This window comes from Anguilla rostrata, chromosome 13 (genome assembly GCF_018555375.3).
Source record: "Anguilla rostrata isolate EN2019 chromosome 13, ASM1855537v3, whole genome shotgun sequence".
In the NCBI taxonomy this organism is placed as follows: Eukaryota; Metazoa; Chordata; class Actinopteri; order Anguilliformes; family Anguillidae; genus Anguilla; species Anguilla rostrata.
This window is the reverse complement of record NC_057945.1, coordinates 39,587,688-39,610,056: the sequence shown is the minus strand read 5'-3', so window position 1 is coordinate 39,610,056 and position 22,369 is coordinate 39,587,688. Positions and strand designations below refer to the sequence as shown.

At 48.1% G+C, this 22,369-nt stretch overlaps 1 protein-coding gene across 2 annotated transcripts in view; it reads left to right on the top strand.

Moving 5' to 3' along the window:
- tafa3a (TAFA chemokine like family member 3a) overlaps positions 1-22,369 on the top strand; it is a 91,201-nt gene that overhangs the window by 27,873 nt on the left and 40,959 nt on the right. Inside the window, exon 2 of one of the 2 annotated variants that reach the window (XM_064305739.1) lies at positions 10,356-10,458. The exons of the other annotated variant lie outside the window; for it this stretch is intronic. The gene's annotated coding sequence lies outside the window, so the exon portion shown is untranslated. The remainder of the gene's footprint in view (positions 1-10,355; positions 10,459-22,369) is intronic. 2 annotated transcript variants of the gene reach the window in all.

The following is a 22,369-nucleotide window of genomic DNA, read 5'->3' as shown; positions in this document are numbered from 1 at the left end:
AATCTTGTGTGGTATTCTGAGACACCCCCCTCTCAGTGCAGTGTGTAAGAGTTTGGGGGGGGGGGGTAAATCTTGTGTGGTATTCTGAGACACCCCCCTCTCAGTGCAGTGTGTAAGAGTTTGGGGGGGGGGGGTAATTCTTGTGTGGTATTCTGAGACACCCCCCTCTCAGTGCAGTGTGTAAGATGGCATTCCCCGTGTAATTAGGCCTAATCAAATGTGTATTATTCCCGAGCTGCTAGCCGGCCCCCGCCACGACGCTGTGCGCGCGTGTGGAATTAGCCCCTGTGCTATAATCAGCGCGACCGATGGGGAGAGACTGCACAGCTTCAGTCAGTCACTGTGAACCAATCAGCAGGAGTTTAGGATAATTACAGCTCAACTGATGCCTTTCCACACGCATGCACACACACAAACACAGATGAGCGCGCACATACACACGCACGCACACACACACACACATGCACACATACGCACACACACACACTCACACAGATGAGCGCGCACATACACACACACGCACACACACACACACGCACACAGATGAGCGCATACATACACACACACGCACACACACACGCACACACACACACCCATGCACACACACTTGTACTCACACACATACGCACACACACAAACACATACATATGCACATGCGCACACACATACACACATGCACACACGCACACACACACGCAAACGCGCACACACACACATACACATGTACACACACACACACGCATGCACACACACACACACACAGAAAGAACAGGAGTGATCGGATACACAGCTCTATAATGATAACTCAGTTCACAGCTCAGTAGAGATTGACAGGGCGTGTGTATTTGGTTATACCTTGAAGCTCTGAGAGCTTTTGGAAAGTGATGACCTGAGTGCTGTCCTTTTGCAGGGCCTCCACAGGGAACCAAGAATCTCCAAGTTGTCAGTTCTGTCAGGATTCATTTCAGGAGCGCCCCACTGCCGTTAAGAGCTGCATCCTCACATCTTAAGATGTCCCCCCATGGGTTAAAATAGATGAAATTCATAAAAAACATTTTTGGATTTACAGAGCAGTCTTCTGTTGTCTTTGTTGAGATGTGGCTGTATTGATTTGTGGCAGACATTGTGTGATATTTGAATAGTATTTTTAGATACTGCTTTTCAACTGGAAGGAAATAAAAATTGTTTTAAAAACTTCTCTTTTAAACAGTCTTAACTTTGACCTATTTACTAATAAAATGAGGCCACAGGGCTTGCTCTGACATTTTTACCTCCTCTTACATCAGCATTCTGAAGATAACCATGCTAGACTTTTAGAGTTTTTAGAACATGAGAGCAAATGTGTGTGTGGTTCGGCGTGTGTTTCAACCCCCCCTGCCCCGCACCGCATTCTCTCAACCCCCCCGCCCCGCACCCCCCCACCCCGCACCGCATTGGCTCTTTCACAGCGTCTGATACCCAATCAAGGCCTTAAAGAGGTCACACAAATCCTCAGCTTTCGGCCATATTGTGCTGGTTTTCCGCCAGTTTTTCGCTGTACCCTTGAAAAAGTGTCTGCCTACACACACACGGCTGCTGGATGACAAAGGGAAACAGATGGGCGAGATTCACCCCCGGGTTGCACTCTCAACAAAAAATAAAAATAAATACACAAACCGCATTTCCGATCGTCGTTGGATGTTCTCAGGCAGTTCAGATCTGCACCGCACGGCTAAAAACAATGTACAGGGGGGCAAAACCAGCAGAAGCGATGCAAATATTGTAGCGATCGAGGCCAGGCAGATCTGGGATAACGCTCTTTACTGAGCACCAGAGCAAGGCATGGGCCCAGAGCAAGCTGCCCAACCGGTGGAGAATGCCCAACGGTCATTCTCTGGGCTGAAGAAAGAGCTCACCTTTCCCCTCCACACACACAGCCTTGTAGGCAGCATTACTGTGACATCACAGTGGGCAGCATTATTGTGACGTCACAATCGTAGTCAAACAACATGACGTAGAACACACTTAGCCTTCTGGTGGCTAGCTAGCTAACTAGTTTAAGCAGCCACTGCTGCAATATAACGCAACGGAAGGTAAAAGCGTGTGTGTGTGTGTGTGTGTGTTTGGGAAAGGGGCTGGGGGGGTGGTTCTGGAGTCACGCTGGCGAGCTGCTCTCCGGCCCAATTAACTAAGCAGCTTGGGGAGGAGGCTTCACGCCGTCTCGAACCCGGTGTCAGAGCAGCGTCAGGCAGTTTTGCCACTTTCCCCTCTAAATTGGGAGAAGCGGCCACACCTTGCCGCTCGCCTGACTTTAACCGAGTGCAGCTGTCGAGTCGCCGCCAGAGCGAGGCTTCGACAGCTCATCCGCTCTATTTCGGCATTACCCAGCAGCCCCTGCTCGCGGCCGTCGCAGCAAGTCTGCGGCAGGGCTCATTAAAATCAGGCCCCGGCCCGCTCGGCTAGCCGGAGTTTTTTCCTGCACAGTCGCGAAGCCATTGTGCGCCCCAAAAAACCAGCTGTGCATGAACTCTCCTGCCCAGACTCTGTGACAGGCCCGCAGAGGCTGCAGGCGTGCACTTTGAAGGAGAAGTCGCTCTTGGATTGACAGAATATGGTCATTTTCAATTGTAATAAAATATATATTATATATGTGCTATCAGCGTTTAAAATACTGGGCCTTTCTGTGGGCCTTTCTGTGTGGGGTTAGCGTATTCTCCCAGTATCCATGTGGGTTTCCTCCCACAGTCCCAAAGACATGCAGGTAGGCTAATTGGAGACTCTAAATTGCCCATAGGTGTGAGTGTGTGAGTGAATGGTGTGTGTGCCCTGCGATAGATTGGCGGCCTGTCCAGGGTGTATTAGTGCCTTTTGCCCAATGCATGCTGGGATAGGCTCCAGCACCCCTGTCATCCAGCCCAGGATAAGCAGGTATAGATGGATGGACAATAACATTGAATACATGGTCTACTATATATCAGTTTGCAATTTTAAAATAAATTACACAATGTATGCATACATGAAAGCACAATAACTGATTAATTTTGAAACAGATGCTCTATATGTTGGGTTTTACATTCTATTACAGCCACCTTCTCTGTAAATATAAATGTTTGTTGGGAAAGCAAATCCCCCAGATACCACACAGGTTCGCGAGTGATTGACCTTGAGCAAGCCAACACTTGAGTCCTTTGAACATTGCAGATATTGCATTCATATTTCCCAGAACATTGTAGGAATTCAGTGAATTGACCTACGGAAGTCACGGACCGACACACAAGGCTAGTGCGTTGTAGCGCTACGTTCTGCTTTTGTGCTGACCTCTCAGTGCTTTTATAAGATCCTGGCCAGATCTTATAAAAGGGACCTTGATTTAGTGCCGTTGAATGTCACTCATTCATTTCATGACATGTACCTCTGTTATAACAGTAATGCACCGGGCGCATAATATTATACATTATGATGTCATTATATGTCAGAAGTGACTCATCAGCACATCCGTCAATCTTCATTTCATCATCGTACGAAAGGGGGATCGGATGAGCAGTTCCGTGAGCGACTTAAAGGGAATAATAGGACCTAAAATGAAGGGGGGGGGGGGGGGCAGGACGGGATTCACTTTCCATGTTAATTAATGCACTTTGCAGGGCCTCCAAAATTATTTAGAAAAAATGGTTTAGATTTCACGCTTGGTGCTTTCGGATAGGAACCCTCGCCACGCAGAGAACCCCGCGGATACTCACGCGGCCCACGCCTCGTTCCTATTCCCTTCGTTTTTGGAGTCTGATATTGGTAATTGGACTGCATTTATATAGCGCTTTTATCCAAAGCGCTTTACAATTGATGCCTCTCATTCGCCAGAGCAGTTAGGGGTTAGGTGTCTTGCTCAGGGACACTTCGACACGCCCAGGGCTGGGTTTGAACCGGCAACCCTCCGACTGCCAGACAACCGCTCTTACCTCCTGAGCTATGTCGCCCCAATATTCTGCTGAAGTAATAAGAGAGAGAAAGAGAGTGACGGGGCCGCTCTTCTCGAAGGAACCCCGGACGCGGATTTGAAAATTCTCCCACGTACGCGTTTCCACGTTTTGAAAAATTTATTTTGAATGTGTTGTTTTCACGCTTTGTCTTTTGGTAAATAGAGGACATGGGGGGGGGGGGGGGGAAGCTGAAAGGTCAGTCATGCATTTGTTCCCCCCAACCCCCCCCACCACAACCATCACCACCACCACCACCACCACCCCCACCACCCCCTGCTTATCTGTCGGTTCTGCTACAACAGAAACTAAAGAGAATCGAAGCTTATTTCTTTTCAGCAAGGTGTCTTGCGGTAATTGATAAGGGAGCAGGCACCTGCTCTACGGCTCGCAGTGCTGAAAATGGATCTCAGAGCGCAGACAGGCGTGGATGCGTGCTCCCTGATCCCGCTGCTCAGACTGTAGCCTTGCCTACCTCTAGCCCGAGCGGCGTTTGCCTCCCGTGTATAAACAGGACCAGGTCAAAACCTAGTATACGGCTGGACCTCTCCGGCTGACCAATGGTGTGACTTCATAACTCGGCCGACCAATGGCGTAACTTCGTCACTCACTCAGTCACTCAATCAGTCACAGACATTTGCGTTTGTAGGGCTGGCCCTGCTGTTGTGGTCCAGCCACAAAGGGCACTTTTGTAAGTTTGCTTTGGCTAGAAAAGGGCCTGACGAACGACAGGAACGCGTCAGACGGGAACTGCGCACCGCGTTCTACGGCGTTGTCGCGGTCTTGGGGTGTTCTGGTTGTGAGCGGAAATTCCGTATGAAAATAAGTCGTTCGTGAAACGGACGGTTGCGGCAGTTTTATTTCGGAGAAAAAGTACGGCGTTTAAAGTCTGTGGACCGGCTCTCTCGGCGTAAGATGGAACGGCCTGTTTTCCAAGCAGAAGAAATGGGTTCGTTTCCGCCGTGTCAGCGTTTTGGCGGGTGGAATAAGGCCAATGAGAGGCTTGGCAGGTGAACGGTCTTCCCACAGAAGAGAAAAATAGGGGGAGATTAAAAAAGGTGATTCTAGCACATGAGTCAAAAGTAGGCTGTGCTATATTATTGTTCTGTAACTGATTTTAAATGGTTTTATTACAGTACATTCTCAAATAGGGCCTTTCAGTTCATCCTTTCCAAGTCTGAAGTAGCATTAAAACAGTAGAATATTCACGTGGCTTCTGTGCTAATGCCAATTATGGTCTGTTATGGCTTTCAGTCAGTAGTCTGAAGGTGGTTTCCCTGGTAATGAACCAGCTTCCCTGCTGTCAATGTCAAAAAAATAGTTGCACTTCTTACTTCCAAGGGGCAGATGTCCCCGTGTGTGGGGGAGCCAGCCGGCATTGTTCGAGAGTGTTTTCACACATTTGTTCACGAGAAGCATTTTTTGGTGTCTCATGGGGAGATTATTTATCTTGGTTTTGCGGCAAAAAAAAAAAAAATAATATTCGTGTCATCCGTCATGTTACACCTCATCCTAATCTGATCTTCTAGATTAATGTGCTAAACTAAGCACTGAACAGGTGTACAGTAACCTCCCACCCCTTCTTTCTCTTTTCACCTTTGGAATAAATCTGTCTGAAATATAACACTTCTCGGCAGCCCGTTTCGTATTGCGTTCACGTTGCCGAATCCCGGCACGTGGGAGTTTTTTGGTACCTGGTGTGCGGCGAGACCCGCAGAACTAATTAAAAGTTAGCGTTCGGATTTCTTTCTTCGGCGCCATATTGCAAATCACGCCGGAAATCAAATTAGGAATAAAGTTGACTGCATTATCCCGGTCCCTAGCCGGAACCCCGATCTACTGTGTTTATTTTCTTTTCATTAGCAGCCTTTAACGGGCTTATGTTGCATTACGGCTTGGAATCAATCAACATTTGTCCTATCAAATCAAAGTTTGCCTCGCGGTGAGAAGCTAGCACTTATTCATATATTTTGCCTGTTTTTCCATTACTCTCCACAATTAATGAACAAAGCGTTTCAGTTGAGAGTGACACTTGCCTGTCTGTCAGTACGTCGTAACAACAATGATGCTGACGGAAGTACAAAATGTACATAATACTGGTTGTTTTTGAATGTTTTTAAACAACTTGGACACTGCGCCCCAGAATGCGTTGGTTGATACTCTGATCAGATCATAATCAAATGTTGCTAAACAAATGCTAATCAAATGCTAACCAAATGCTTGTTAAACAGCAAATCTGAATAAATTAGTCAATCAACCAATAGATAATATATACGTGGATAGATGTGTAGATGATAGATACACTGACAGACAGATGGAGAAATCCAGACATTTATTTTTGGCCAATATCATATTGTTGAATATTCTTGCCTAAAAATGTAAGTGTACACAGATCTCTTCAGAGTGAGTCAGTGTTTGCAGAAAACTGGAGATTCATACAGTGCTTCAGGGTGTGACTGTTTGAATATGCTGCACTGTGTGACCGAAAGTGTCTGAGCAGCCCTTGGTGTGGGGCTGCTTTTCGTGGTTTGGGCTGAGCCCTTTAGTTCCAGTGAAGGAAAATCTTAATGCAATGACATTCTTGACGATTCTGTGCTGCTAACTTTGTGGAAACAGTTTGGGGGAAGGCCTTTTTCTGTTTCAGCATGTCAATGTCCCCAGGCACACAGCAAAGTCCATAGAGGAATGGTTTTGTTGAGATGGAAGAACTTGACTGGATTGCAAAGAGCACTGACCTCAGCCCCATCCAACACCTTTGGGATCAATTGGAAAGCCAACTGCAAGCCAGGCCCAATCTGTGCCCAACCTCACTAATGCTCTTCTGGCTGAATGGAAGCAAATCCCTGCAGCAATAAAGTATAAAGCCGTCCCAGAAGAGTTGAGGTTGTTAGAGCAGCAAAGGGTGGACTCACTCCATATTGTTGCCCATAATTTTGGATGAGATTTTGGATGTCAGGTGTCCACATAATTTTGGCCATGTAGTGTATCTTGGAACCCAAGGTATATTTGAATATAATATTAAATAAAGATGCACATTCCTAGCTTAGCTCATATTTACCAATACATTAATATAACATTGCATGAGTTTCTTAATTTGCTTAAAAATGAATATTCAGCTATGGAAACCGTTCTCAAGGCAACGACTCTGTCCCATAAGGACAGTAATAATCAGTAGCCTTTCTGGGCTGGTGAAGTTCGCTGAACACTAATACACATTACAGTCAGTTTAAGGGCTGTGTGTGGCTAACCGCATGTTGGATTTACTAGCCTCCAGGGTTCATATAGGAAAATGCTACTACTAATGTGACTGCAACTACTACTACTGTCACTACTACTACTACTATGATTACTACTATTACTACTACAACTACAAGTACAACTATGACTACGACTTCAACAGCTACTACTACTGTTACTATTACTACTACTATGATTACTACTATTACTACTACAACAACTATGACTACTACTTCAACAGCTACTACTACTACTGCTACAACATACGACTATAATTACTGCTACTGCCACTAGTACTACTACGACTATGACCACTACTACTACTAGTACTGCTACTACTACTACTACTACTACTATGATCACTACTATTACTACTACAACTACTACTACAACATATGACTATAATTACTAGTACTGCTACTACTACTACTTTAACTACTACAACTAACACAAGAATACCACTACTACTGCTGCTTCTGCTACTACAACAACTACTACTGCCACTACTAGCAAAAATATCCGCCCAGGTGGGATTTCTAAATTCTTAAAGAATTTCAGAAGAAATTTGTTTTTGTTCGTTCCCTAGACTGTATATAAACTAACACATAGTCTTGTATTACGTTCATAATGCCACACCACCCCTGTCCCTTTTTGAAAGCCAGTATATGGTCACTCTAATAATAATAATAATAATAATAATAATAATAATAATAATAATAATGCTCCTCCTCATCATTGTCCCTGATTGAGCTGTTTTTGGCACATTTGTTCTGCACCCTTTTCTTTACCCCCTTCCCCTGCTGCCCCAGAATGAGACTGACCAGACCGTACCAGAACCTGCTCCTGCAGTCGGGTTTTCTGTGAACTACCAAAATGTCCCAATCCAGTCCTGGCGGGACCCCGGTCTGTCAGGCTAATCAGACCGGTTCCCCAAAGTGCCTGTTCCGCCTGTGTCCCTACTGTGTCCCTCCTGTGTCCCGCCTGTGTCCCTCCTGTGTCCCTCCTGTGTCCCTCCTGTGTTCCACCTGTGTCCCTCCTGTGTCCCTCCTGCGTCCCTCCTGTGTCCCTCCTGTGTCCTGCCGCTGTCCCTCCTGTGTCCCTCCTGTGTCCCTCCTGTGTCCCTCCTGTGTCCCACCTGTGTCCCGCCTGTGTCCCTCCTGCGTCCCTCCTGTGTCCCGCGAGTCTCCTCTAATCCCGCCCCTCACAGAGTGTCACGTTTAAAACGGGGCGAGCGGAACAGCCGGTCTCGGGGGGTGGGTCTGTGGGCCTCCCTGCTTTGGGAAGCGCTGATTACAGGAATTATGGGTAATGGCGCAGCCCTCTGGAGCTCCCCCATCGGATTTGGGCGTTTTATTCGGTCTCTGAGCGCCCCCCCCCCCCCCCCCCAGCAGGCCCAAACCGAAGCCGGGTTTTAAAGCAGAGCCGGAGGGGATGAAACTGGAATCCTTTTTAGCGCGACGGGCCACGCCCGGCGGGACGTCCCGGGGCAGGCGGGATGTGCCATCCGAGGGTCACATGACGGTCACATGACGGGACGCGGCGAGGCGGGTTAGCGAAGCGTGCGATTGGCCCTGACCGGGACCGTCCCGCTGAAACTTCACGGCAGATTTATTTATTTTAATGAGGAATTAGCGGGTATTTATCCTATTAAACGTGGCAGGAGTGCCGGAGTGGGCTAGAGTACTGCGGTCAGCTCGAGGATTTGACTGCACTCGTAATATTCTCTAAAATAAATTCAGGTCCCTGCAAGTTTTCTGACGTACACGTCTGCTTGCCACTTCATGGCTTCCTTTGTGAGCGGAAAATAGTTTCTGGGAGTTTTGATTTGCTCGGCTGGAGGCATTTTCTGATTGGCCGGAGGTGGTTTTCTTGCGGTACTTAAAATGCTTTGTGCCTTTGGGACTTCCACAGGGCTTTGGGCTGGAAACGTCACAGAGGGGGGAGGCCGTTTTCCCAAAAACGAGGAACCACCACCGCCCCATTCTGCTCATTTCGCACACAGAGCGTACTCACCGCGCGGTGTTAGGTGTGTCTGATCGCACACACACAGCGTACTCACCGCGCGGCGTTAGGTGTGTCCGATCGCGCGCACACAGAGCGTACTCACCGCGCGGCGTTAGGTGTGTCTGACCGCACACACAGAGCGTACTCACCGCGCGGTGTTAGGTGTGTCCGATCGCGCACACACAGAGCGTACTCACCATACGGTGTTAGGTGTGTCCGACCGCGCGCACACAGAGCGTACTCACCGCGCGGCGTTAGGTGTGTCTGATCGCACACACAGAGCGTACTCACCGCGCGGCGTTAGGTGTGTCCGACCGCGCACACACAGAGCGTACTCACCGCGCGGTGTTTGGTGTGTCCGATCGCGCACACACAGAGCGTACTCACCGCGCGGCGTTAGGTGTGTCTGATCGCGCACACAGAGCGTACTCACCGCGCGGTGTTAGGTGTGTCCGATCGCGCACACAGAGCGTACTCACCGCGCGGTGTTAGGTGTGTCCGATCGCGCACACACAGAGCGTACTCACCGCGCGGTGTTAGGTGTGTCCGACCGCGCACACACAGAGCGTACTCACCGCGCGGTGTTTGGTGTGTCCGATCGCGCACACACAGAGCGTACTCACCGCGCGGCGTTAGGTGTGTCTGATCGCACACACAGAGCGTACTCACCGCGCGGTGTTAGGTGTGTCTGATCACACACACACAGAGCGTACTCACCGTGCGGTGTTAGGTGTGTCTGATTGCGCGCACACAGAGCGTACTCACCGCGCGGCGTTAGGTGTTCTGCATCGCACAACCAAAGGTACTCAGCGCGGTGTTAGGTGTGTCTGATCGCGCACACACAGAGCGTACTCACCGCGCGGCGTTAGGTGTGTCTGATCGCACACACAGAGCGTACTCACCGCGCGGCGTTAGGTGTGTCCAGAACGTGCTCAGGTTAGAGACTGGGAGGCAAATGCGCAGCATCTGTCGCCAGTTTCTGTTTATCTGGACGACTACCTCAAACTTTCTTCAGGAACACAGTGTGGGGGAACGGGGGGGTGGGAGGGGGGGGGTGGGGTTGCAGGCACCTGGGAGGGGTTTTAAGTTTGAAAATTTCCCCGGGGTTCTGGCGGTCTTAGCGGGCCGCTGTGTTGATGTCTTCTTCTCTCATTAATGCAGTCGCACGCGGCGCCAGCAGACGGGCGGAGCGGGCAGACGGGCGGTGTTTATCGTCGGATTTGTTTCCGAGGCGATCGCGCGTGGGCGCGGGACGGAAGGAGAGGTGATGTCAGAACTCCGCGAGCGCTCTCTCTCTTTTCTTTCCCGTGAACGCAAACTCCGCGAGCGCTCCCTCTCTCTCTCTTTCCTTTCCCGTGAACACCAGGATGTGAAAATCCCCCCGCAGTCAGATCGGCCGCACGCTCCGTCCGTGCGCTGTCAAAATAACGCGCAGGAGGGAAGGAAAGATGAAGCTTCCAGCCCAGGAAACATCTGTGCGGTGATGAGTCCCACAGCCAGTTAGCGCTAGCCCGTAGCGCCGCTGGAGCTCAACCTTAGCCAGGCTAACGCGACCTAATTCAGCCGAAGGAGGATGCTGCAGGATTCTGTCATAACAGGGAATAAATATTCCACATTGGGGAGAAATAATCGGCGGTAATAAAGTTGTTACCAAACGGGGGACGATAATAAGTGTGCAGTTATTTTTCCACTCAGCGTTTATGACACAAAATGCAGTTTAATTATAATACCAAAGTGTCGCGCTGCACACTCAATGGATTAAAGCCTTGGGTGTCTGCTGATAAAAGTTTGGACATACCTTACCTTGTGCGCAGGTTGTTTTCAGTGAGGTATCTAGGCCTTTGTCTTCAGTTCTTTGATGACGTCATAGATCCACGCTTGAGCGTGTGTTTGCATTCACTGTATAATTACTTTTTTCTCGGTGTCCGTTTCTGTCGTTGACGACCCTGCGTATTAATTTTAACATCCTGTAATGCAAGGCCTGTTGTGCTGTACTGCTGAAGGTGTAATATTTTTCAACCATTTGCCTATGCGCTGCTTGACAGGCAGTCTTGCATCTGCAATATCTTATATCTGATATAATATCCGGTATCTGTAATAAGGTAATAAATACAGCGGGCCTTGCCGTAATGTGTCATATGATGCTCGGCTATATTTGACTTCAGCCTGTCAGTCACGCACGCTCCCGTTAATCATTTTATTAGCACATTTTCCCGCATATGTTTTATTCATCTGTGCAGCTTTTTCGTACGTGCCAGAGCTCGGCTCGCTGCTCCCACGGCGACGCGATGAGTCAGCCGCAGTCGGCAGAGCCCGGATATTAAAAAAAAAAAAAAAGAAAACACGCGCCTAAAAATAAATAAAGCCCGTCGCTGCTAATTACCCCCCAGGACGGTCGCGTTACGACGGGGGCGGGGCGTCAGGCGGGGGGTGGCGGGGGTCGGGGATGTGGGGGGGGGGCGAATATCCGCGCGGCTCGTTTTTTATCGAGGCACCGCCCCCCACCCCCCCCCCCCCCGCCTGCCTGGAACCGGCGGTAACCGGAGCCGCGGCCGGCAGGGAAGGGCCAGCCACCCGCCGCCCTCGCCGCGCGGCGCATCGGAAGCGCAGACGCGCGCCCGGGAGTTTTATTGGGCCGCTAGCAGCTCATTTGACACCGTAATTAAGAGTATCAGGAGCCGCGGTGGGGGATTAATCAATTGACTTCCTGTGGGAGGGAAGGTCACCTTGTGGTGGGGGGGCTGGGGCTGGGGCCGGGGCCGGGGGGGGGGGCGTGGTGGGGGTACAGTATCAGAGAACTGCAGAGAGGCAGGAGGTGTTATACTGCAGGGAAGGCCACTCTTTATGCAGCTGCTGGTAATGCTGCCCGTGGAGATGTGACTCACTGTGCATCTTATTCATCGGCCTTGGAGCCGTATGCCACCTCCGCCCCCCTCTGCAGTGGCCCTGTATGTACCCCCTTCCCCCCCACAGTGGTCCTGTATGTACACACACCCCCCCCCCCCAAAAGGAGATATGTGTGTGGTAGCAATGTGGATATCAATTATAGGACTTTGCTTATCAGAATGCGTTTGATAATTGAAATACTGTGATGTAAAGACAGAGATAGAGAGATAGAGATAGAGAAGGATAGTGAGGGGGAGAAGAGACAGAGAAGGATGGATGAAGGAAGGGGGACTGACAGACAGAAGGGAGAGAGAAAAAGAGACAGAAAAACAGGGAGAGAGAAAAAGAGATAAAAACTAAAGCACATGTACAAAACACTAAATGACATTGAAGAATCAATTGATAAACATCAGTTTTGATTCTCGATAAACTGAACATTCTAGAATCTGCGGTTAAAAATAACCAAAACCCACTAGATAGTCCAGTCACAATGCAAGATTTAACATCAAATTACAGTCTCTAAAAACTGGAAAGCTTGTGGACCAGCTTATGAGATGCTCAAAAACAGCCTTGGAAAAGGCTGTGCCTAAATTATTCAGCCTAGGACTGACTCCTGGAAGCAAGGCCTGATATCCCCAATCTATAAAAATGGAGATAAATTGGACCTCGATAATTACAGAGGCATCTGTGTAAGCAGTAATTTAGGGAAGGTATTCTATGGTATCCTTTACAGAAGAATATTGACCTTCCTTCATGTGCACAGTGTCCTGAGTAAGCGTTAAATTGGTTTTCTTTCTAATCATTGCAGTACCGATCATATTTACACCCTATACACCCTGATAAATAAACATGTCCACCAAACCAGAAATGGAAAAAATCTTTGTCTGCCTCATTGATTTTAAAAAGGCGTTTGATTCTCTTTGGCACGAAGGATTGTATTACTAACTTCTTGAAAGTGGTGTAGGAGGTAAAGTATACGATATAATTAAATGCATGTCCACAGAAAGCAAGTGTGCAGCGAAAACTGGATACAAAAGACCAGCGTAGTTCAGGCAGGGTCGTGCTGTGAGACAGGGCTGCAGTCTGAGTCCAGCACCGTTCAATATCTACATTAATGAGCTAGCAGTGCAGCCGGAACAGTCCGCAGCCCCTGGCCTCGCACGACACGACACAGAAGTGAAATTTCTTCTCTATGCTGACGACCTGGTTCTTCCGTCTCCCGCAGAACGCGGGCTACAGAAGAACCTGACTCTGCTGCAGGAGTACTGCCTGACCTGGGCCCTGGCAGTCAACTTAAAGAGGCCTAAAATAAGGCCTTTCTATAAAAAGGCCAGATGTCAGGAACACATTGTACCACTTTACTTTAGGCAGCACTGTGCTAGAACACACCTTCAATTATATCCACCTAGGCCTGAAAATCAGGCCATCGGGGAGCTTTAACATGATAGTGAATGCGTTAAAAGAAAAAGCACATAGAGAACTTTTACTATGCAATTTAGAGGTAACTTTGCTAAATGCATATTCCTGTCACAATCTGGTCCAAACTCTTTGACAGGATTGTCACATATTTGTGCTGCCAGTTGTGCTATGGGTCCCTCCTTCATCTTTTTATATCAATCATTTCTATGAATTAAAAAAAATCTTACAATTTTGCATATTTTTCACAATATAGGAGGAAGTGTAAGTCTTGTTTCCACGTCACCAGTCTCACAGTGACCATACAGACTTTCATTCTTTGGCACCCATGACCATGTTATTATTACTGTACCACGTTGTATTTTTGTTCATATAGTTGTTGTTGTTGCCATTGTTGTTTTATGCTAACAATGACTTTGGAAAAACCATGCTGATGTGTGGTCACGCCAGTAAAGCTGAAATAAATAAAATTGAACTGGGGGGGGCAGGGGAGAGAAGAAACATAGAGTGGTGTGTGTGTATGTACATGCGTGTGTGTGCACGCGCGTGCATGCATGTGTGTGTGAGGGAGAGAGAGAGAGAGAGAGAGAGAGAGAGAGAGACAGAAACAGCAGGGAGGCGGTCCCTACGGCCACACGGTGCGCTCTCTGACGCATAAGTGATGACACAGAGCTTTGGTCAATGCTCATTAACAACTGGGAGACAACAGCGGACACACACCCACCGCAGGCAGCCTGAAAGGGTTAAATGCCAATTACCTTCCATTATTGGAACGTCAGGAACACTGCATGTGTGGCAAGGATTGATGGGACTTTGAATATCCCTCTCTCTGTCCTGCCGGGTGGGATAGTGCCCCACATGCAGGTACATGACCGGACGGAAAAAAGCGATACATCTGCTAATGGAAATTGCCATTTTATCATTCAATTTAATGAAAAATTGGTTTTTGGAAAACAGTTTTTTTTTCCTTCAAATTTCACTTGAAAGCAGCACATCTAGGTTGTAGAACAACTTCAGAAAGAATTTTGGCCTCTGTTCAATCGATGTTTTTGACTAAAATTTATCAAGTAATTTCAAGGTTTGGCTATACCCGCAGTTTGTAGAATTTAGGAATGAATTAAACAAGACCATCAAACTGTTTGTCGGAGTAAAAGAAATGCTTTCGTTTACGTTCTCGCCAATGTTAGGGATGGATGTTGATTGAATTCTGGTTATGCATGTTTGTTGATGGGAACAGTGCCAGGGAAGAGCAAAATGCTGAGAGTTCTTAAATTCTCGAGTCCCATCATTTCCTTGGCACATGCATTTTTGGCGGGAAGAATCTGAGTTCACAGCCTCATGAGGTTCAGGAGCTCTCTGGAACATTCTAGAATGTTAAACACACATTACAGAACACATCAAGTGGTAGCATTTTTGTTTTTATTTGTGTTTTTTTTTTGTTGTGTGGGAGGACAGTCCTCCCTCCCTTTTCCTATTTTATTATTAGCATTTTTATTTATTTTCTGCTTTTTTCAGACAGGTAGAAAGCAGAGACGGTAAGAGAGAAGAATCACAGCTGGGAAGGTGTTGTTGGAGGGGTGGAGTGGGTGGGGGTGTGGGGGGTGTGGGGGGGGCTGCCGGTATTTTGCTCGACAGCCAGCCTCCCCACGGGCTGTGCCACATGCCCCGAGTGATAGATCTTAATGTAGCATCTCTTTCCCAGTTTGGGGAATGTGAAAAGTGAAAATCCTGACCATCATTTCCCTCCCCCAGCTCCCCCAAGGTCTCTCTCCCTCCCCACCCCACCCCCCTCTATCTCTTTCTCTCTCCCCCCCACCCCACCCCACTCTCTCCCTCTCTCTCTCTGCTTCTCTTTCCCCCCCCCCTCTCTCTCTTTCTCTCTCTCTCTGTCTCCCCCCTCTCTCTTTCTCTCTCTCTGTCCCCCCTCTCTCCCCCTCTCTCTCTCTCTCTTCCCCCTCTCTCTTTCTCCCCTCTCTCTCCTCTCTCTCTCCCCATCTCTCTCTTTCTCCCCCCTCTCTCTCTCTCCCTCTCTCTCTCTCTCCTCCTCCTCTCCCTCTCACTGTTTCTCTCTCTCTCTCTCTCTCTCTATCCCTCACTCTCTCTCTCTCTCTCTCTCTCTCTCTCTCTCTCTCTCCCCCTCCCCTTTCTCTCTCTCTCTCTCTCTCTCTCTCTCCGTTTCCCGTCCTCAGCATTCTCCTCAGTGTTCATTAAGCGGGGCTGGTCAAAGTTCTAATGCGCACTTAAGTTCTAATGATCACATTCAGCGCATGCCTGGGCCCTCCCGCTCACACAGCCCCGGGCTGATAAATAAGCCCTAAGTAAAATTCCCACGTGCAATTTCGCCCGCAATCGCAAAAAAAGAGAAAAAGCAAAACAAAACACCCAAAAAAAGGGCTCGGCTCATTTATACTCCAAATTAACCCAAATAAAGGGGTTTGGCGCGTGGCCAGAGAACGCGAGGAGGAATAGGACTCTCAGTGGGAGGGCCTGTGCGGGCCTAAATCTCTCAGAGCGACCCTTCGGAGGGGGGTGGGGTGGGGGTGGGGGTGGGGGGGTCACGCTGGCCGTTGGATTCGCGGCTTCGGGCCTCAGGTACCCATCTGGGACCCCGGGCTGTCCCACACAGAGGCCCCCGCCACGCCGATCTGATACCCTAAAACCCCCCCGAGAGGTTCTCTCTTTTACGCTTCCCCAGAGAAGGGGGAGCAGGCAGGCTGGTGAAAGATTGTCAGCCGCACCCTTTATTTATTTATTTACATACTTGTCGGTTTATTTGTAAGGGACGAGCATGGAAAAGCCCTGACAATCGCAAGCGCGTTGTCCGTTGGAGTGTGCGTGCGTTTCTAGCCCAAGCTAATTTCTGACCCTAAGTACCAGTTTCTCTGTCAGGTCAGGCTAATCTCGACGTCGTTGGGGTTTCTTTACCGCCATTTTGGGTTCTTTTCCCGGGTTCTCCAGTGTGGCAGTGGCATCAGCGGCGGTCTCAGCTCGCCTGTACCCCAGAGCGGAATATGAGGTTCACCTGTACCCCAGAGCGGAATAGGAGGTGAACGCGTCACGGTCGCCTGTACCCCAGAGCGGAATGTGAGGTTTGCCTGTACCCCAGAGCGGAATATGAGGTTCGCCTGTACCTCAGAGCGAAATGTGAGGTGAAGCGCCTGTACCCCAGAGCGGAATGTGAGGTGAAGCGCCTGTACCCCAGAGCGGAATGTGAGGTGAAGCGCGTCTCAGCTCGCCTGTACCCCAGAGCGGAATATGAGGTTCGCCTGTACCCCAGAGCGGAATATGAGGTGAAGCGCCTGTACCCCAGAGCGGAATATGAGGTGAAGCGCCTGTACCCCAGAGCGGAATATGAGGTGAAGCGCCTGTACCCCAGAGCGGAATATGAGGTGAAGCGCCTGTACCCCAGAGCGGAATATGAGGTGAAGCGCCTGTACCCCAGAGCGGAATATGAGGTGAGCGCCTGTACCCCAGAGCGGAATATGAGGTGAAGCGCCTGTACCCAGAGCGGAATATGAGGTTTGCCTGTACCCCAGAGCGGAATGTGAGGTTCGCCTGTACCCCAGAGCGGAATATGAGGTGCGCCTGTACCCCAGAGCGGAATATGAGGTGCGCCTGTACCCCAGAGCGGAATATGAGGTGAAGCGCCTGTACCCCAGAGCGGAATGTGAGGTGAGCGTGTCTCGGTTCGCGGCGTCCCTGAGCGCGCGACGAGCTCGCTCTCCAGCGCAGGCGTGTCGGCCTTTGGTCTGGGGAATGTCGAATGTGGAAACCCGTAACGAAACAGCAGTTCAGACCGGCTCGGAGAGCACGCTATTCCCGCCGCGTCAAGGGACCCAATTAAAAGTCCAATTAGTGTGAATTATATTACATTACCGCCATTTAGCAGAGGCTGTTATCCAGAGCAACTTACACCACATTTTTTTTTGTTAGCAGTTTTACACAGTATCCATTTTTTACAGCTGGATATATAGTGAAGCAATTCCGGCTAAGCACCTTGCTCGAGGGGACTACGACAGTGTCTTATATGGGAAACAGACTTGCAACCTCTGGGTTACAGGCCCATTGGCTTTTGTAAAACGATGTCAATAGACTGTTTTTATTGGTATTTTTTCCCCCTGAAAATCATGATCACTTGTAACCATGGCTTTGACATAGTCTCATGCAATACTAAATGTGGGGTACGGGTTGCAGGTTTGACTCCCAGGTGGGGCACAGCCATTGAACAACCCTCGAGCAAAGGTTTTTAAATCTTGAATTGCTTCAGTAAACATCCAGCTGCATAAATTTCAAGAAAAAAAATAATAAATCGCCCACAAATCTCCCTGGATAAGCGCGTCTTCTCAACGTCAGAAATGCAATGCAAAGAGCTGTTTGCTTCTTTTTTTTGTTGTAATTGCCAGCTCCAGGTGAACACGGAGAGAGAGACCGGTGAATTATGAGCCCCAGGAATAGATTTAGGATCCGGGCATTACATTCAGCCGCTTTGTCTCCGTTTTACTGCGGATGTAAAACGCAGAACACAGATCTGCGTTTTCCCCGGTCGAGCCGCGCTCGCAGATTCAGCTGGGAGTGTCAGTCGCACCTTTTTATTTTTAGTGCCGAGTTCTCGCCGGCCTTGTGGCAGGCTTTTTTCCTTGCGCTTTGCATGGTGTTAGGGTCGTCAATCAGCGAAAATGAGCCTCTCACCGCGTAGTGTTTTATACTGGATTGATTTTTGCTTTAAAGCAGCAGTTTGATTTGTCTTTTTCTCTTCTTTCTCTTTGCCAAACGTAGCTGTCCGAACCGTGTGAACTTCGCCCGAGAATCCAGCTTGAATCGCTTTGATCTCGCTGATGTCCAGCTCACAACTTCAAATTTCCCTCGCAGTTTTGAATATTTATTTTGTGAAAAGTTCCCCAAGGCAAAATGACTATGCATTGGCTAAATTAAAAAATAAAAAGGACTACTTTGTCCAAAAGTCATAAATCATTATTTGGTGCTCGATGAAGAAAACTAGAGGAAAGGTAAAAAATAAAATGTGATTTCCAAGCAAATTATTTGACACAAGCTATTTGCTATGTGCTAATATAACAATTAAGCATTATAATTTGAGAAGAAATAAGGTATATCCCAAAATAAATACTGCATTTAGTTTGTGTTCATGTTGTGCGTAAGAAAAGGGCAAGGGTTATTCGGATAATAATTAGAGGTGGAATTAGATAAATCTTGTAGTCTGTTTCCTACATTAATTACTACTTTTTAAAAGAAAATTAAAATAGGAGTTATATTAATTACGGTGTTGTCACGGAATAATTGCTTGTGTGAATTTCTTGCACGGTTGCACTGTGCAGCTCAGGATAAAAGTAAAATAATTCTGGAACATGCCATAATGGAGATAAATAGCTTGCCTGCTATGTCTCTCTCATTACTCGGAAACAAACGGAAAACAAATTAGTGAAACTGAAACAAACTGACAGAAGAGCTGTAAGGTGCAGCCGCGGAATAATATTAAACATCACTGAGGATAGGCAGTATTTTCAGAGGTTATGAATTCCGGGAGGAATTCAATTTGAAACTGCACTGGAGCGATGATTATTAGCCGTCGCAAATGGCTCTCAGATAAACTGTCGAACGAAAACTCCGCAACTGATGTGGAGTGCACCCTATCGGTGATGAGCCTTAAGAGAAGTAGTTTGGGCAGGGAAGCGGGTTTCGGTGAGGAAGGGACGAGTCGCGAACGTGTCGAGCGGAAGCCCGAAGTGCGTGCGGTGCGGGCGCGGTCGTGGTCGGAAGCGTGGCTAAACTTCGCGCGGCGGGAGGTGAGAGAGACGAGAGCCAGATTTAGGCTGACCTGCGTCGCAGGTGCCCCTCCCCCTCCCAACCGGAACAGATGCTGATGTTTTTTCGGACAGGTTTTCGCAGAGTCATACTGGCCTCTGCGAAGTAGAGCCGTCAGAAGTTTTACGTCCAACTGCTTGCCACTTGACGGAGGTGGTGGTGGTGTGTGTGGGGGAGGGAGGGGTGGATGGGGGTCTTGGGTTGCCAGATGTCCGGTGTTCGACTGGAACGTTGTCCGGTTTTCAAATTATTTGTGAGTAAAAAGGTTCTGACAGACACCGCCTCCCCACCCCCCTTCGGGGTCCTCATAGTTCCCAACATCCCAATAACATCCCCACCTCTGCATGTTGTTATATTCTTAATGTGGCGATTGGGGGGGGGGAGGGGGGGTCAAATCACACCCACCCCCTCCCAGCGTGTCGTTTAGTGCGCAATCTGCACGGGGACCAGACTGAGAAACCCCCGATAAACGTGCGGAGAATTGGGTCGGACAACCAGGGAGGGGGGTGGGGGGATTTGGGCAAGCTCTTATTAAACACGCGCACAGCATTCACTGACACTTCCCGAAATGCTTTTTGGCAGCCGCTCTGTTGACACAAGGCGGCCCAAATTCCCCGTAAGCTTTAATACAGCCGAACGCTCGGACCGAATGATCTGAAGGAAGACGACGCGTTTTGGCGCCATTTGACACGGCCCGTCCCGGCGGTCCCTGATTGGACACCTTTGGAGGTTTTCCCTTCTGGATTTTACCCTTTAGAAGACAGGAAGGAGCACTGCTAAATGTTGTGGTATCCTGATTCATTCCTTCTCTCGCGTTGTCTGTGTCTCTGGTAGGATCAAGATTGGCTTAATTGCACACGGTTCACCCAGGGCTGCCACGGAAAAGCAGGTTTCCCGCTCCGGAATCTCGCTCTGGAATCCCGCTCCAGAATCCTGCTCTGGAATCGCGCTATGAAATCCCGCTCCGGAATCCCACTCCGGAATATCGCTCCGGAATCCTGCTCTGGAATCTTGGTCTGGAATCTCGCTCCGGAATCTCGCTATGAAATCCCGTTCCGGAATCTCGCTCCGGAATCCCACACCCCCAAGCTTGGACACGGAATCCCATTTTACCCTATTGTGAATCTAGGCCAGATAAAAACGTGAAAACCCCAAAAACAAATATGCTGTGTTCCTCTTTAACCGTGTGTTCAAATAACTTCACACACCATCTGTGTGTAGAAAAACCCTCTCCACAGTAAATGTAAGGCCTCCATAGAGGGGTTTAAAGCTGTGAACGACCCTTTCATGATCGATCTTTCAAAATTATATTTTATTTTCCCTCTACCTCCATCTCCGGTCTGCTGCAGTATATGTCTGATTCATACCGTTTCCTAAGCTGAACTGTGGAACGAATTTGCTCATGTTTGTCCTTAAAGTTGGCCCACAATAAAATGCAATCGCTAGTGTTTTTTTCACAAGCAGTTTGGCACATTCAACCAAGGTGGTGTCTCACCCAAAACTGGGCAGGGTGAGACACCACCACCGAATCCTCGACACAATTCATACGGTGTCTGAAAGTCCTCTTATTCTTATAGTTGACATTCTGAGGAAATGATCATCCAACCTCATCTTGACAGAGTTAGAATCATTTTATTTTGTGGGAGAAGAAGATTTGCATGGATATTTGTGTTGTGTTGCCCTATATTTAAATGACCCCAATTTTGGCTCTCCATGTAATTATCTTGCGGCAGCAAATTGCATGATAACACGATGATGGAATACTCACCTGTTTTACAAACTAGACATTTAGAAAAATCTGATTCACCACACCTCTGTTTACATAGTGTTCAGGTTTTTTTCCCCTCACAGTCTATATTGGAATTGCATTATTTTTTTTTGTAACTTAGTTTAGCAACGTTTTCTATTTAGCCAACAATTTCTGTTTTATTCTCCTCCTTCATAAAACATTTATATATTTGTGGGAAGAACCAGTTACATAGGTCATGCTATTGAAGCAATGTGTAAAGAATTCAGAATATTTTACTTTTTAATAGTTAATTATAAATGCACATAAATAAAACATGAATTTGTTATATTCATGAAGTTTCAAAATTTATGTTCATTCCCAGAATAGTTTTATTTGCGCATACATTTTCAGTGGCTGCAGAAATATTAAGTCGTTTAATTTAACGAGCAGTAATCTACAGCTTTACAAACACAGCTTGTTAGTGGCTTCGCACTCGAAGTGGATGCACTCGGAATTCTGTAAACGCGACGTGAGATGTCAGCTGTGATCAGAATTATAATCTGCTAAACAGCACAACATGAACTTTAGTTTTGTTTTGGTGGGGGAAAAAAGTTTGCAAATAAAAATCCGGCAGCCTAAAAAAAGGAAGTCTTATTATCGCTAGCTTCGCCGACAGTTTCACGGTGTCGTTAGCTTCACAGAACACTGCGGCGTTCTTTACGAGATCTTTACGGGCTTACAGTACCTTTCTTCCTCATCGCCGTGTCTCCAGAGGAGGTGTGTTAGTGTTGATTACGCTACAGTGCCACTCTGGAGTCCTGCCGCCATTTTGTGTTCAGATAATAGTAATCTGCTGTGCCCGACGCTTCAGAAATAGACTTCATTACAGGGCGCGTTTTCTGTCTAAGCGGCACGGAAAATGGTCACGGAGACCGCCTTGGAAATTCTCCATGCAGGAAAAATACTCTGGCTGTTGAGTCCAGGTTAAAGACACGTTGACTGAATCCAGCCCATCTGTGTCTAAATTCTGCCACGAGAGTCTGATTATTGGGGGGAAAAAAACACCCTGGGCCTGATTTAACTAAGACCTGAAGCATGTGCAGAACCTTTTAGCCACAGGCAAAACTAATAACACGACCAATGATTGCTGCATAACAAATACCTCGGCCAATCTTTGATGACGTGATTGGTTTCGCGTGAGCTGAAAGGTTTTGCTCATGAAAAAAGGCCTTGGTTAATCAGACCCTCAGTGTCTGAGCATGTGTCTTTTTTATGAGAAAGAGGCAAGACATTATCTTGCTACTGAGAGGTCTGACTCCAGGAG